We start from the raw sequence: 14,834 nt of genomic DNA on the forward strand, positions 1-14,834 counted from the left end.
CCCATCAGCAATGCACTAGATAAAGAAAATGTGGTACATATATGACATGGTATACTATGCAGCCATAAAAAGGAATGACATCATGTCCTTTGCAGGGACATCAATGAAGTTGGAAGCCATTATCCTCAGCAAACAAATGCAGGAACAGAAAACCAAACACCACATCACTTATAAGTGGCAGCTCAATCATGAGAACACATGGTGACAGGGAGAGAAAAAAACACATACTGGGCCCTGTCAGGGGGCATGGTGAGGGGAGGGAGGGAAAGCATTAGAAAAAATTGCTAATGCCTGCTGAGATTAATATCTAGGTGATGGGTTGATAGGTGCAGCAAACCATCATGGCACATGTTTATGTATGTAACCTGCACATCCTGCACATATACCCTGGAACTAAAAATAAAAATTTTTAAAAATTATTTCTTTTGTTTTTTCTGTCCTCTTTATTTTCTATAAATTATTGGTTGGCTGTTGGTGCTTATTCAGGTTCAGGTTCTTTTTTAATAGCCTTGATTATTGAACAATTAGATCAAGTCATAAACACTATTATTGAAAAAATGCCCTCTATGCATTTAATCAACTCTATTATTGTAATTACTACCCAACAACTCATTAATAAACAGAAACATGGAAGAACTATCATCCACCCATTCTTCATACTATCAATTTGCCACTCTTGAACAATGCTCACATCGCTGAATCTGAGTAGTTATTTTTCATACCATCTTGAGTGATGGGATGACTAATTACTGATAATCTGAGACAGAGTGGATACCCTGTTTCTTGACAATATTTTAACCAATGAATTTAGCTTCCATTGATGATTCTTTGCATAATCAATTATGACTACAATAATTGGAAAATTAAGATTTTCATAATCTGTCATATCTTCCACATTATTAGTTGGCATTCTTCTATAAATCAGGGTTTGGAAATCATAACAAAGTCTCTCAGAACACAGTGCAATCAAATTAGAACTCAGAATTAAGAAACTCACTCAAAACCAACCAACTATATGGAAATGAAACAACCTACTCCTGAACGACTACTGGATAAATAATGAAATGGAGGCAGAAATAAAGATGTTCTTCAAAACCAATGAGAACAAAGACACAATGTACCAGAATCTCTGGGAGACATTTAAAGCAGGGTCTAGAGGTAAATTTACAGCACTAAATGCTCACATGAGAAACAAGAAAAGATCTAAAATCTACACCCTAACATCATGATTAAAAGAACTAGAGGAGCAAGATCAAACAAACTCAAAAGCTAGCAGAAGACAGAAAATAACTAAAATCAGAGCAGAACTGAAGGAGACAGAGACACACACAAAAAAAAAACCCTTCAAAAAATCAGTAAATCCAGGAGGTGGTTTTTTGAAAATATCAGCAAAATAGATAGACCCCTAGCCAGACTATTAAAAAAGAAGAGAGAAGAATGGAATAGATGCAATAAAAAAAATGATAAAGGGGATATCGCCACCAATCCCACAGAAATACAAACTACCATTGGAGATTACTACAAACAGCTCTATGCACATAAACCTGTAAATCTAGAAGAAATTCCTGGACACTTACACCCTCCCAAGACTAAACCAGGAAGAAGCTGAATCCCTGAATAGACCAAAACAAGGTCTGAAGCTGAGGAGGCAATTAATAGCCTACAAACCAAATGATCCGAAAAAAGTCAAGGGTGTTTATTCTCACTACTTTTGTTCATTATTATATTGGCAGGTCTGGCTAGCACAACAAGACAAGAAAAGAAGACTTAAAAATGCACATCTACTGAAAAATAAACAAAATGATTGTAATTTGCAGGCATCATGATTATTTCTGTAGGAAATACTTTGGAATCTATATAAATAGCTTCTAGAACTAACAATTGGGTTTAGGAAGTCAGCAAGATACAGATAAATCTATAGAAATACTTGTCTATACTATTCAAAATCATAAAATTTAATTTATTAACATGTCATTATTTACTCAAATTTTATGCACCTTTTTTTTCAACTCCTTTCAGCAAAAAATCTTGCATGTGTTGGTTGTTTGATACTGTACGACAGGTCACTGGCTATTTTTTTCTTCTTTCCCTTCCTGTGCTTCCATTTAGTTTCTATTGCTGTGTCTCCATTTTTACTGATCTTTTCTTCTGCAGTATCAATAATCCAATTAAGAAAAATTTTATTTCAGATATTTTATTTTTATCTCTGAAATTATTCTTATTGTCGATTTCTTTATTATTATAATTGTCTTGTCCTTTAGGAAATATTGATCACATTTATAATAGTTGATTTTAAATTATTCTTTTTTCATAATACTTTAAGTTCTGGGGTACATGTGCAGAATGTGCAGGTTTGTTACAAAGGTGTACACGTGCCATGATGGTTTGCTGCATCCATCACCTGTCATCCACATTAGGTATTTCTCCTAATGCTATTAATTCCATTATTTCTGTCACTTCTGATTCTGGTTATTTTCTTCTATTTTTCGGCAATAACATGGTGTTTCTTCGCTTGTCTAGTGAATTTTTATTGGATATTACATTATGAATGTTACAACAGTGGATGTTTCTTACTATTTTTCTCCAAGAAGGGCTTACTTTGTCTTGTTTGGCAATTAAGTTACTTGCAAATCATATTAATGGATTCAAAACTTGTTTTTAAGCTTTGTTAGGGTTGTCCAAAATAGCCCGAACTCTAGATCTAATTAAGTTAAACTAGAAACGCATGATTCTCTAGGTTCTTTAACAACTCCCGTAAAGCTCAACAGGGTTCCTCTGCTCTGGTTGGAAGGGATTTGAGTATCTCTTAACCTTGCTCAAGCTCTGGGAGTTGTTCAGGTTATAGTTCCCTATAGTATTTTTCATCAGCGGTTACTCTTTGTGCAGTTCCGTGGGATTTTGTTGTATCCATGCATAGTTAGGGTGGCCTTTATGCATATTTCTCTACAGAAATTATTACTCTCTATTGCCCTGCAAATTCTGGCTGCCTCAGCCTCCCACAAATTAAATATTTGTCTTTCCAGCTTAGCAACATTTCTTTTGGGATCTTCCTCCCTTTGCCATCTTCCAGAAATTATCTACAGGCAGAAAACAAGGGCAAGAGTCACCTTCACCTCTGTTTCCGTTTTCTCAGTGATCACAGTCCCACTCTGCCTTTCTCTCAATATCCGAAAGATTTGTTTTATATATTTTGCCTACTTTTCTAGTTATTTGTGCTAAGCAGGCTGGTTTTATACCAGAAGCAGAAATCAACTGAAGATTAATTTTAAGGAAGAGTTCTGGAATATGCCTCAATGGCCAGAACCGAAGCAACCTTTATCTACAAAGGAGACTAGAAATGCAGCTTCTTCTGGGAAAACAAAACAAGGGAGAGCAGATTTTGCAGAGAGTGAGCTTTATATGCCGTCATCGGATGGTTGTTAGCTCACTTACCAGTTTAGGAGCGCCTTGAGTGGAGGATCAAAGCTTTCCTCATTTCAGTAGCTCATGAAGAGCCTGGTGCTCATGAAGTTCTCAGGAAAAATAACAAGAACATGATCCTGAGCACTGAACTCATAATTATCCAAACTACCAAAGAGAAAATTAGGCATGAAGAAAGGAGACAATGTATGGTGGGGTGAAAATGGCAGACAGCGTTGGAGACAAGGTTGGAAATTATCTTGGAGCTCCAAATGCACTGGCTCACAGGTTATTTAAAACTCCATCAGGGAATTTGGGACTACAAAGCCCTGCTGTTCCCCCTCATCTCCAATGTTCTTTTCCAGTCACCCACGTCACATTTTTTAAAGCTCAAATCATACATCATAAGAGAGCTACTAGATGGAGCCTTTTCTGATGACCCACTTGTGGCGCAGTTCTTTCTACATCATGGTTTGAGTTTTTTTTTTTTGAGGGACTGAGTCTAGCTCTGTCTCAAGGCTGGAGTGCAGTGGCGTAATCTTGGCTCACCACAACTTCTGCCTCCTGGGTTCAAGAGATTCTCCTGCCTCAGCCTCCCAAGTAGCTGGGATTACAGGTGCGCACCGCTACACCCGGCTAATTTTGTATTTTTAGTAGAGAAGGGGTTTCTTCATGTTGGTCAGGCTAGTCTTGAACTCCCAACCTCAAGTGATCTATCTGCCTCGGCCTCCCACAGTGCTGGGATTACAGGCGTGAGCCACTGTACCTGGCCTTCTGTTAAGTTTTTAAGGCATATAATGATTCATACTGCTGATTTCTACCCTCAAGAGAGTGGAGTCTATTTGGAGTTTCAAGATAAAAATGAAGCTATCTTTTATTTCTGTTACTTTTTTACTTCCCTCACAATACCTGCCACTGTGAACACAGAGCATATTAAATAAGATCATTGTTCCCTGATCTGGTGTCAAGCAGCTGTTTGGAAGCTGCTTGTATATTGGCTGAGACCTAGAAACAGAACAAGCATCCTGGCATCACTTGTCCTCTGACCACCAGTAGTGATAGGGCTTGCTTTCTCAGTGAAGCAATCATTTTTTTTAATTGCATTTTAGGTTTTGGGGTACATGTGAAGAACATGCAAGATTGTTGCACAGATACACACATGGCAATGTGGTTTGCTGCCTTCCTCCTCATCACCTATATCTGGCATTCCTCCCCACATTATCCTCCCCACCTCATGCTGTCCCTCCCATAGTTCTCCCCAACAGACCCCAGTGTGTGATGCTCCCCTCCCTGTGTCCATGTGTTCTCATTGTTCAACACCCGCCTATGAGTGAGAACACGTGGTGTTTGACTCTCTGTTCTTGTGTCAGTTTGCTGAGAATGATGGTTTCCAGGTTCATCCAGGTCCCTCCAAAGGACACAAACTCATCATTTTTTATGGCTGCATAGTATTCCATGGTATATATGTGACACATTTTCCCTGTCCAGTCTATCATCGATGGGCATTTGGGTTGGTTCCAGGTCTTTGCTATTGTAAACAGTGCCTCAATGAACATACATGTGCATGTGTCCTTATAACAGAATGATTTATAATCCTTTGGATATATACCTAGTAATTAGATTGCTAGGTCAAATGTAATTTCTATTTCTAGGTCCTTGAGGAATTGCCACACTGTCTTCCACAATGGTTGAACTAATTTACACTCACACCAACAGTGTAAAAGTGTTCCTATTTTTCCACATCCTCTCTAGCATCTGTTGTCTCCAGATTTTTAAGGAGGCAATCTTCACTTGATCTACATAGGCCAACACAACAGCCATTCTCCCTTTTTAAAAAAATTTTTTTCCTTAACCTATCACCGTGAAATATAAATATATTGATACTATAAGTATTTCTCTGTCTGTCTCTCCTGCCATTTAAATAAGGGCTGAGATTTTTGTTCTGTTTCTTCACTGCTATATTCCTAGCACATAAACATTTGCCAAGTGAAAGAATAGGAGATGAAAACAAAGGAAGTTAAATGAGAGGGACACGAAGGAAGAAACTGAGATGGGGTCTGAAAGTGTGGGGACACTGGCTACCTCTGAAATCGCAAAGGGTCTTGTACTTGATAATGAAAAGATTCAGGTAGCCTTCTAAGGGCCACATGAAAGAAAGGGCTAAATATGAAAGAGTGAGTGAAGGAGAGTTTTTTCCCTATTCCACTTGTACAATTCAGCCAATTCATACTCTGAGTTTGCAGGAGAATCTTTCTCTAGTCAAAATAGAAAATGACCAAAACACAGAAAATGTTATGAAGACCAGAATGAATTTGTAATTAAAAATTAAAACAAGGAAACAGAAATGCATGCTGTAATTTTTATGTGGTTTCCAATCAATGAGTATACTTCTCTTATATATATAAAGTGGACTTTTAGTTGCCACGAGTCCTGTAAAAACAATATATTTAATGACCAGTTCCTGCCCCTGTTTTTTCCTGTCTTATGATTTGAAAATGGGTGTTTTATTTTCTTCTTTTCACATTTAGTCTGGAATCCCTTCTTCATTCCAAGGGGCTTATTATTGCAAAGTTAAGAAGCCATAAGCAAGGGAAGTTTGTGAGGCCAACCGTGGCAGAGGCACAGCTCTCATCTTACCATCGTAACCACTCTGAATTGCTGGGTGGCACCAGAAAGCTCACTGGCACCTTGGCATATGGCAGTGGGAACCTGGTAATTTGGGCAGATTAAAAGTGGATATGGAATTGCCATTAAGCTATCATCCAGGTCGTATGTGTATGTTTATGGTGTGCAGCGGGCAGGAAGGGGGAAGGAAATACAAGGAGAGAAGAGGGAAAGAGAGCACTAAGCAAATCCTAGACTCTGCTACCTTTGTGTTTTGATCATGAATGTGTGGAGGTCAGTGCTCCAACTCCATGAACTTTATCTTTCCACAGATCTCAGTATGTTGTCAGTAGGTCTTTCGCTGGAGTCCACCAAGCTGACTGTTTAACTGGCTTTGCCTACCCTACTTCTTTATCAAAGGTATACTCCATCAGAAATTGTGGGATTCAAGTTCCACAATATGTGCTGCTTTTAAATAATCATATACAAGTAAAATAATAAGCAAATGAGAAATGGAGGTTGGAGTTGGGAAGCTTTCTCCCAACTATCCTCAGATGTAGGTTCACAGATATTAGGTACCAACTCTTGCAGCCAGGTCTCAGGGCAAGTGAACTCATTTACCCATCCAAATGCTGTCTGTGAATTCAAAAGCTGGAATTTATAGAGCCTAGTGAGCTGAAAATTATAGGGCACTGTGCCACATAGGAAACCTACTTTCATGTTTATTTTGAGATTTGGGGTTTCAAATTTAGTTAAGAATAAAAGATTCTTTATGAGGATGTAGTGACTTGTTCCTCCCAAACCCTTGATAACAAACTTTTGGTTGGTCAACCCACCAATCTTTTAAGACTTAGATATAGAAACCCATGAACCAGGCAGATGGGGTGTTAGCAACAACATCCATTCAAGAAGTGAGGCAGGAACATCTCCTCTTTGTAAGGCATACATCAGCTCCCAAAGCAAAGAACTACTGAAATGAGGAAAGCTTTGACCCTCACTCAAGGAGGTGCTAAACTGCTAAGTAAGCTAAAGCTCCAACTCAGTGGCCCTCATTTTACATGCCTCATGTCTCTGGAATAGGGCAGAAAAGGAGGACTCTTTCCTTGTCCCTTCTGACCTTAGCTGTGGAAACCTCTGCTGTCTTTTCCTGACATTCTTCTTCTTCCATCTATATCCCTTAGTGCATTTTTACACTGCAGCTCAGTGGCTCCATTGTGCCTACAATAACACATCCACTTCTTTCAACTGCTTGTCGTGCATTGGAACTGAGGAAAAGGCTCCATCTAATCTGGGTTAGATTATAAAAACATTTTAGCACTTAAAATAAATTGTCTAAATGTGCTGGGAGACATTCCACTTCATAGTTAAATGCTGAGGCTTGCATGATGTGGATGTGAAATATGCTTGCCCAGGTAGGTTAAGAAAATAACCTCAAAGGACAGGGACACATGAGAGAGGATGGTGATGGCTGACATACATGGGTCTGTGGGTCTGTGTGACACCTGCTATACTATGCCATCAATGAGCAGCTCCATGACAAAGGAGATGCTTCAGCCAGTGTGTAAATCATGCTCTCTGGATGCAACAGGACATTTCGTTTGTATTAATAAACCCAACCCTCAGTATCCATCCCCATTTGCAAAATGAGAATGTTTATCCTTTCCTTTCTCCTCTTCCTCTACTGCTCTTCTGCTTTTTGTCAGAGCTATTTCTGCACCGTTCGCTTCATGAGTTACTGAGCAGATCAAGAACTGATAGTGATGATGATAATAGTAGCAATCACTGTCATTTATTGTGTGACTTCCATGTGCTAAACGCTAATATTCCCACTTCAATCCTCAACCAACCTTAGGATAAGAGAGCATTTTTGTCTCCTTTTTTGCATAAGGAAACTGAGAATGAGAAAGGTTAAGAAACAACCAAGGATATAAAGCTAGCTAGCAGCGGTGGGCGTCTCTGAAGGCCCTTCCTTCTGTCAATTACGTTGTCTTTTAATCTGAAAGCATAGTAGGTTTGGTAATGGTTACAGTTAGTAAAGACTTCTGCAGCTATCATCTTGCAGCTGTAAATTCTCTTTGATGTCCTAAGAAATATGTGCCAGAATATTTGTTAGATGTATGTAATGCCTCCCATGACCAGATAATAGGTGCCTTTGACAGGGATCTGTGAATTTCTTCGTTTGGCTCACTTGACTTCCAAATTCACAGTGAGATTGAAGCAGAAAAGAGGGTCCTAAATAATTATTGTCAATTCTCCTATATTAACATTTTCTAATCATGACATCTCTCTGATGGCAACTGTTTTGCTCAAATAGTAGTATATAAAGTTTATATATACAACACTTTACAGTTTACAAAGATATTTCATATAAATGTCTTCATTTCAATATCTGTCCAAGTTGTAAGATAAATATTATTCTTCTCATTCTGCAAATAAGAAAACTAATGTTCTGGGGCAATAAATTGTATCCCAAAAGTCTGTAAATGTTTCCCAATTAGAAAGATCTCCCATAATTAGAGTGGCGCATTATTATAATTAGGGTGTCCCAGTTTGGTTGGTTGTACCTGTGTAATTCACTCTCAAAAATGTCCTAGTTTGAGGGACAAATTATATGTTCAGCCTACCCAAAAGCACAGAATTAAATGCAAAATTTCACTTATAACATGGTGAGTTACACAATGGGCCAACAAGGACACGGCTGTGCCTGTCTTGCATAAGAGTCATTCCTTAAGTGAGGTACATATCTGGACATCAATAAATTTTTTCACCCTCTCCACCTGGATAAATGAAAGCTTCTCTCTTGTTCAACTACAGTGTTTGATCCCTAGCATATTAGAATTACCTGGTGAGCCTTTTAAACTCAGCCTTCTTCTGTCCCATTAATCTAGAATTTCAGTTAAACTAGAATTTCTGGGGATGGATGGTGAGAAAGATATTTTTCAAAAGCTCTCCAGACATAGCTTTGGACAGTGCAGCCATAAGTGATGACTGGCAGCATATAAATAAATACTAGATGATAATAGGACAGTATATTAGACCCATGGAAAGAGCACTGCAAAGGAGAGATCATTTGGTGTGGGGAATGTTGCCAAAGAGGTTGGTGTATTTTGAGATGGCTCAGGGACACTATGATGGCCCCACAGAGTGGAGAGGAAATTTATTGGTGGCTACGTGCTCTAAATTTTGAAACAGCTGTGTTTATCTTGACTTAATGAAAAGTGCTGTTGTTTAAAATATACTGTGTTATGTTGAACTGATATTGAGTCGGGTCTCCCATTACAATCTCTGTAACTTTATTTGGATCTGTTGCAACTTCTTGCTGTGTGTGTGTGTGTGTGTGTGTGTGTGTGTGTGTGTGTGAAAGAGTTACAATGAGGGTATACTCGCTAAGAATTGTTCGCTAAAAAGGTTGTATATAAAAATAAAATGTATCTGTAAGCATCATGCTTTCTAATAGATAAAACCTTTTATTATGTTACTTGTTTCCAAATGTGATTTCTGAGAAAGGAGAAAAGAAGTGTCTCATTTTGCAGGGAAAGACATGAAGTCCCACAGATGTGAGGTGGTCAGGTGAGGGCCATGCCATGAATCAACCCAGCCCCTGAATTAGTGGTGGAAATTTCCAATCATTGATACAATGCTCTGTGAAAATTCAGGCATGGTGAAAAAGAAGTTTCACGGTTTTTTCAATTTATGAAAGTACTTTAGAGTATCATTAAATCTACTTTATGGTTATTTATTGCAATAAATGTTTATTTTCCTTTGAAATGCACTTAATCATACCCTAATCTCTTTGCTATAATTTTTCCATGGAAAGAAAATAACTTTTCAGTTAATGTAATTTCAGTATGCTGGGATCTCAGTCTCCTGTTTCAGGGGCCTTGGGATGCAGGAGACCAGGCCAGGGACCTGTTCCTTCCTCATACAGATCACTGCAGTTTACAATCACTGAATTCTTTGCTGTTGCTGAAAACTCCAAGTAACTCAAATTCTTTCCCTTAGTTTTTTTTTTTTTTCCCTGGACAAATGCTTTTTAGTCAATCCTAGGATTCTATTCTAAGAGGTCATTTCTCAAATTTCCTTAAGCTGTAACCCTCTCCAAGCTCCAATTTTAACTCTAATTCTTCACTCTCTCATCCATCCTCCCTGATAATTTACCATCTTTTTCTCTGGGGAGAGGACACACAAACAGAAATCAGCAAAGAGCTTTAAATACTAGATGCTCAAGAGATGCTTAGCCTCCTGTTCCAGTCACTGGAGCTGAGGGATGGAGGCATGTGACATCATAGGCAGGAGCCCTCACTTATCTTAAAGCAGACCCCTACGGTAAGGGTGGAGGAAGGAGGTAGGGAAGAAGGCTCCTGAGTACCTTCATTTCATGGCACTGATTATACAGGTACAGGTGGAGCAGTAAATTCAAAGACATTCCTTAGACCTAGAGTCTAGCCTTTTCATCTATCTAAAATAATACTATATACTATTATTTCAAGCAGAGGTAGGAAAATAACAATTAGGATTTAGTTCCCCGAGACTGGTACACCAGCAGAAATAAAAATTAATTCCAAACAAAGGCCTTAACTACGACAACTCTGCCCATGTTTCCCTCCAGGGATCTTCGGTGGTCTCAGGCTGAATGGAGGAAGAAGAGCTTTTCTAGTAGACGCCTGTCACACAGATCTGACTAGGTCAATTAAATGAGTCCCCAGAAGCTTGATAGCATTTAGAAGTCCTTGAAAATCCTGAATTGTATGAGAAGGTTGAAAAACTAGTCAAGATGCTGATATCTTCAAGAAGCTAACTATAACCTAAAAAAATCATTTGTCACAGAATAAGGTCAGTTTAAAAATTGGAGAGTAGAGTGGAGATTCAAGCTTAGAAAGGAAGACTGAAAAAGAAGAAAATAATTGTGAAGTCGGCAGTAAAATGTTTCCTATGTCTCACCTGGTAAACCCACACGGGCTTCCTGGAAGGGGAAGGCTAGACAGTTACTTTGAGTTGACTTTCAAATGATAAGGAGGGTCCTTGAGTGAACAGGAAATGAAAGACTCTATACTTGAGAGTAGCCAAGAAAGGATGCAGAATTGAAAAGGTGAGGGGAGCCATCAGCACCCCAGATTTCATTTGATGGAGAATTTTCTGTTTGTTTATGTGTGTGCCTGTCTTTATTAGAATGTTTGCCTTTCAAGGGCTGGGACTGTGCCTCATTCACCTTCATATTCTAATATAATGCAAGCTTCAGAAGTTAGTGTTTAAATACATGCATTTAGACATAAATGGATGAGAATAAGAATGAATGTGTAAGTGGAGGTGTTTAACAGCAGCCTTGGCTGTGAGCTTAAGACTGTTTTTTGGGATCTGTCATCTTCCTCTGCCCAACACAGCTCACGATGACGTTCCAGAGCATTTTGCCACCAGAAAATGAGGCTTGCTTTTGGTCTTTTGAAGGAAGACTGCAGTGAACAGTTAAATTGACTTTAAATTTAGCAGCATTGGGCAAGAATAGAAATGTTCTAATCCTGTTTCCTCCTACGGAATGTGAATTGTGGTCAAAGTAATATGTTTTTGCCTTCTGTGATTTAGATCAAATTTCATAGGCCAGACAGGGCGTAGGGAGCCAGGCTGCACAGCCACTCTCCCTGGTAAACACGGTCACACCTCCCTTGGACAGCCCAGGGTACCATGTGTGCCCTGGCATTAGAGACACCTCACCAGGGCTCGTCTGTTCTCCCTGCCTTGTTTCTCAGCCTAGTTTCATGTGGAGCTTGGCTTCCTCTTCTTAGAACTGGGAAAGGCAATGCTGTGCAGGTGTGAGAGGTACATACACATGTGCCCAGAGGATGCTGCCCCAGAAAAACATACCCAGGGCCTGTATTTGACTCAGAGTTTAAGATCTTACTTTGCATTAGAAAATAAGATCACCAGCTCTAAAACTTCCACTGGGGAAGACTGGGTTGGCTTGGCAGTGCAGTGCTATCTGATGGGCAGCTGTCGTCTATAAAGTAGATGAGGGAAGATGACGGAATGGCATGTCTGTGGGCAGAAAACAGAAGGGAAATCAGCCTCCCTTCATAGGCCACTAAGGAAATAGTTATCCAGCGGCCTGCTAGATTTGAAATGATCTGCCTGCCACCTCTGGGCTCAGCAACTTTGCTTTGACATATATGGGTCATTCTACCCACTGAGTTTCAGCGATTCCCTATTACACAGGCTTACTGGCACAGAATCTTAAGTTCAATCAGGGAGCTGAGAGATTTTACTTTGGAAGGAAATATTATGGATTCTTCAGTCATTCAGAGGCCTCACCTCCTAAGTTATGTGTGCTACCAATGTAAAGGTATAACTGGCTAATTAAATGCTTTGGGGATATAGGAATGAGGATACATATTTAGAAAAGTGGGCTTCAGAATAAGAAAAGAGGATAATGAAAACAAGAAGCTTAAGAAAGAGCAAAAATAAAATTTAACTGATATGTATCAATTGTGATAAACTGGAATTCTGCATTACATGGAACAAGTCTACACAGATAAGAATTCACTAATTTTCTCTCTGTTTATCTGTGTCATAATCCATATTAGGAAAGGAACAACCTCTACTTTCTAAAAGTCACAGATATTAAGCTTATAAAACTATCAATATCTTATCAAAGTTCAGCTCAAATTTATACAGGAAAACAAAGGTTCATTCCAGCCCATCTAGCTTCTCTTAATGGTATATTAAGTAGTATTTAAGCAAACCGATTCTTATATTATATGCCTCTGTATTATGAAATAATGCTTACTGAGAATATTCATCAGATGTCCAGATCAATTTGGACAGTGAAGAAGTTAATATATGAACTCTATATGCAATCTTAAAAAGGAGCAATATGCTGGTTTTCTCTTTTGGGTCCATTCTTCAAATCCTTTGATTACTATTAGGTTAGGCTCATCCTTTATTAATTGCCTTTATTTGTTAAGATTTCTTAGTTTGCAAAAATTATTGAATTTGTATTGGTTTAACTAAATGAGCATTTGAAAACTCTCTCTTATGGTTGATCTTCAGTACTGAATTATTCCTCCTCTTTTTCTTTGAGTTTTTCTTTACTACATATTTTTCCACAACCAGGTATTTTTGTTATGATCCTTCTTAAAAATTCTTTGAGGCTTATTTTTATAATATTTTATAAATCTGGCTTTCTCTAAGAATGGCAAACTATGATTGATGCATTTAATATTTGCTAACATATTTCTGTTCCGACTACTTGCCTTGATCAAGAATTAGCCACAATTTGGAACTCTCAGAAAGCAGTTTATTCCAGAACAAAGCATTTGGTTTGTACTACTAGCAAAATATTCTAAGTGGCTAGTTACATTGTTGAAAAGCTAACATATCCCTTTTGTTCAGGCCTTCAGAATTTTAACATCATACAAAATTAATAAAGCTCTTAAATGTTAATCTATGAAGATGAGACATACTGATTTCTTGGCTACTGTTTACTGAGGTGATTTTTAAAAAGCCTTGCAGCCCAAACAGAATTTTATTTTCTCTGTTGATGAGAACAATATACTTCCATGGATAAGTGTATCATCTATGGAACCATTGCAAACATTTGTGTTGCAGATGCAGAAGGTGTCTCCTGGGATTTCCCTGCACCACATCACATACTAGACTTTCTATTGTAAGAAAATACAGCTGGGTCAAGTATAGGAGTTGTCCTTGGAATCAATTCCAAGTGCCACAGAAACTTAACATCTATAGGGCTGATTTAAAGTAGTCTATAATTGTCCCATGCTGTTTTTTAAAATGGGGCTGATATAGATACTCCTAGAAAAAGGTCACACAATTAGAATTACTCAATTATTTAATTGACAGGGAAATCTTGGATTCAAAGTAGCTGGGAGATGCTTTCACTGAAAGACGTTGCTTAAGGCCATTCTAGTTAGCGTCATAATGGTTTGTAAAATCACCATCAGCTACACTGTCATTTGAAAACAGATTTAAGAAATACATGTATACTCAAAGCACTCCACTAAAGGAAAACAGTCCAAGACTAGTAATATTAATCCACTGTCATCCAGTTGGCTGGCCTACCTGCTACAGAAGCTGAGGCTGAGCTGGTCTGCCAACAGGCTTGGGCCCGTGGGGATCTGTGACTGTACCATGACTCACTGACCCTGCAGAAGCCAAACTGGCTCCTTCGTCTTTGTCCAGAGTCCTCATTTCAAGGCCTTGACCTCTCTGGCCTCTTTACCAAGGTAAAAGGCAGCAGTAAGTATGAGGAGTCAGATTGAAAAAAAAAACACCAAGCTATAAGCATCCGTTTAATATTATCATCAAAATTAAACAGACTCATTAAAAATTTCAGTATTTAAGCAATTTGGGGAAAAATTGGCAGGAGAAAGTACATGAGCAAAGAAAGGTGTTTTCAAACGGAAGTTATAGAGCTTATTTTAAGATGACCTCAATCATCTTCAGATAACAGGAAATTGTATTCTAATTAGTTTAATTGAGCTCCATTTTTTGGCAGTTTCTCAAAATTGAGAGTTAATGAGCAAGAAGAATAAAGTCTGCTCAAGTCTTTGGAACTTAGGCAATTCTTTTTTTTTTTTTTTTTTTTTTCAGACTAGAGGGAAAGACCAGTAGCGGTCTGTGGCCTGTTAAAAATGGAGCTGCACAGCAGCAGTGAGTAGCAGGGCAGGCATGTGAGCTAAGCTTCATCTGTATTTACAGCCACCCCACTTCACTTACATTACTGCCTGAGCTCTGCCTCTTGTCAGATCGGTGGCAGCATGAGAGTTTCATAGAAGCACGAACCCTGTTGTGAACCGTGCATGTGAGGGATCTAGGTTTCA

The sequence above is a fragment of the Cebus imitator genome, unplaced genomic scaffold, assembly GCF_001604975.1.
Source record: "Cebus imitator isolate Cc_AM_T3 unplaced genomic scaffold, Cebus_imitator-1.0 Scaffold70, whole genome shotgun sequence".
NCBI lineage: Eukaryota > Metazoa > Chordata > Mammalia > Primates > Cebidae > Cebus > Cebus imitator.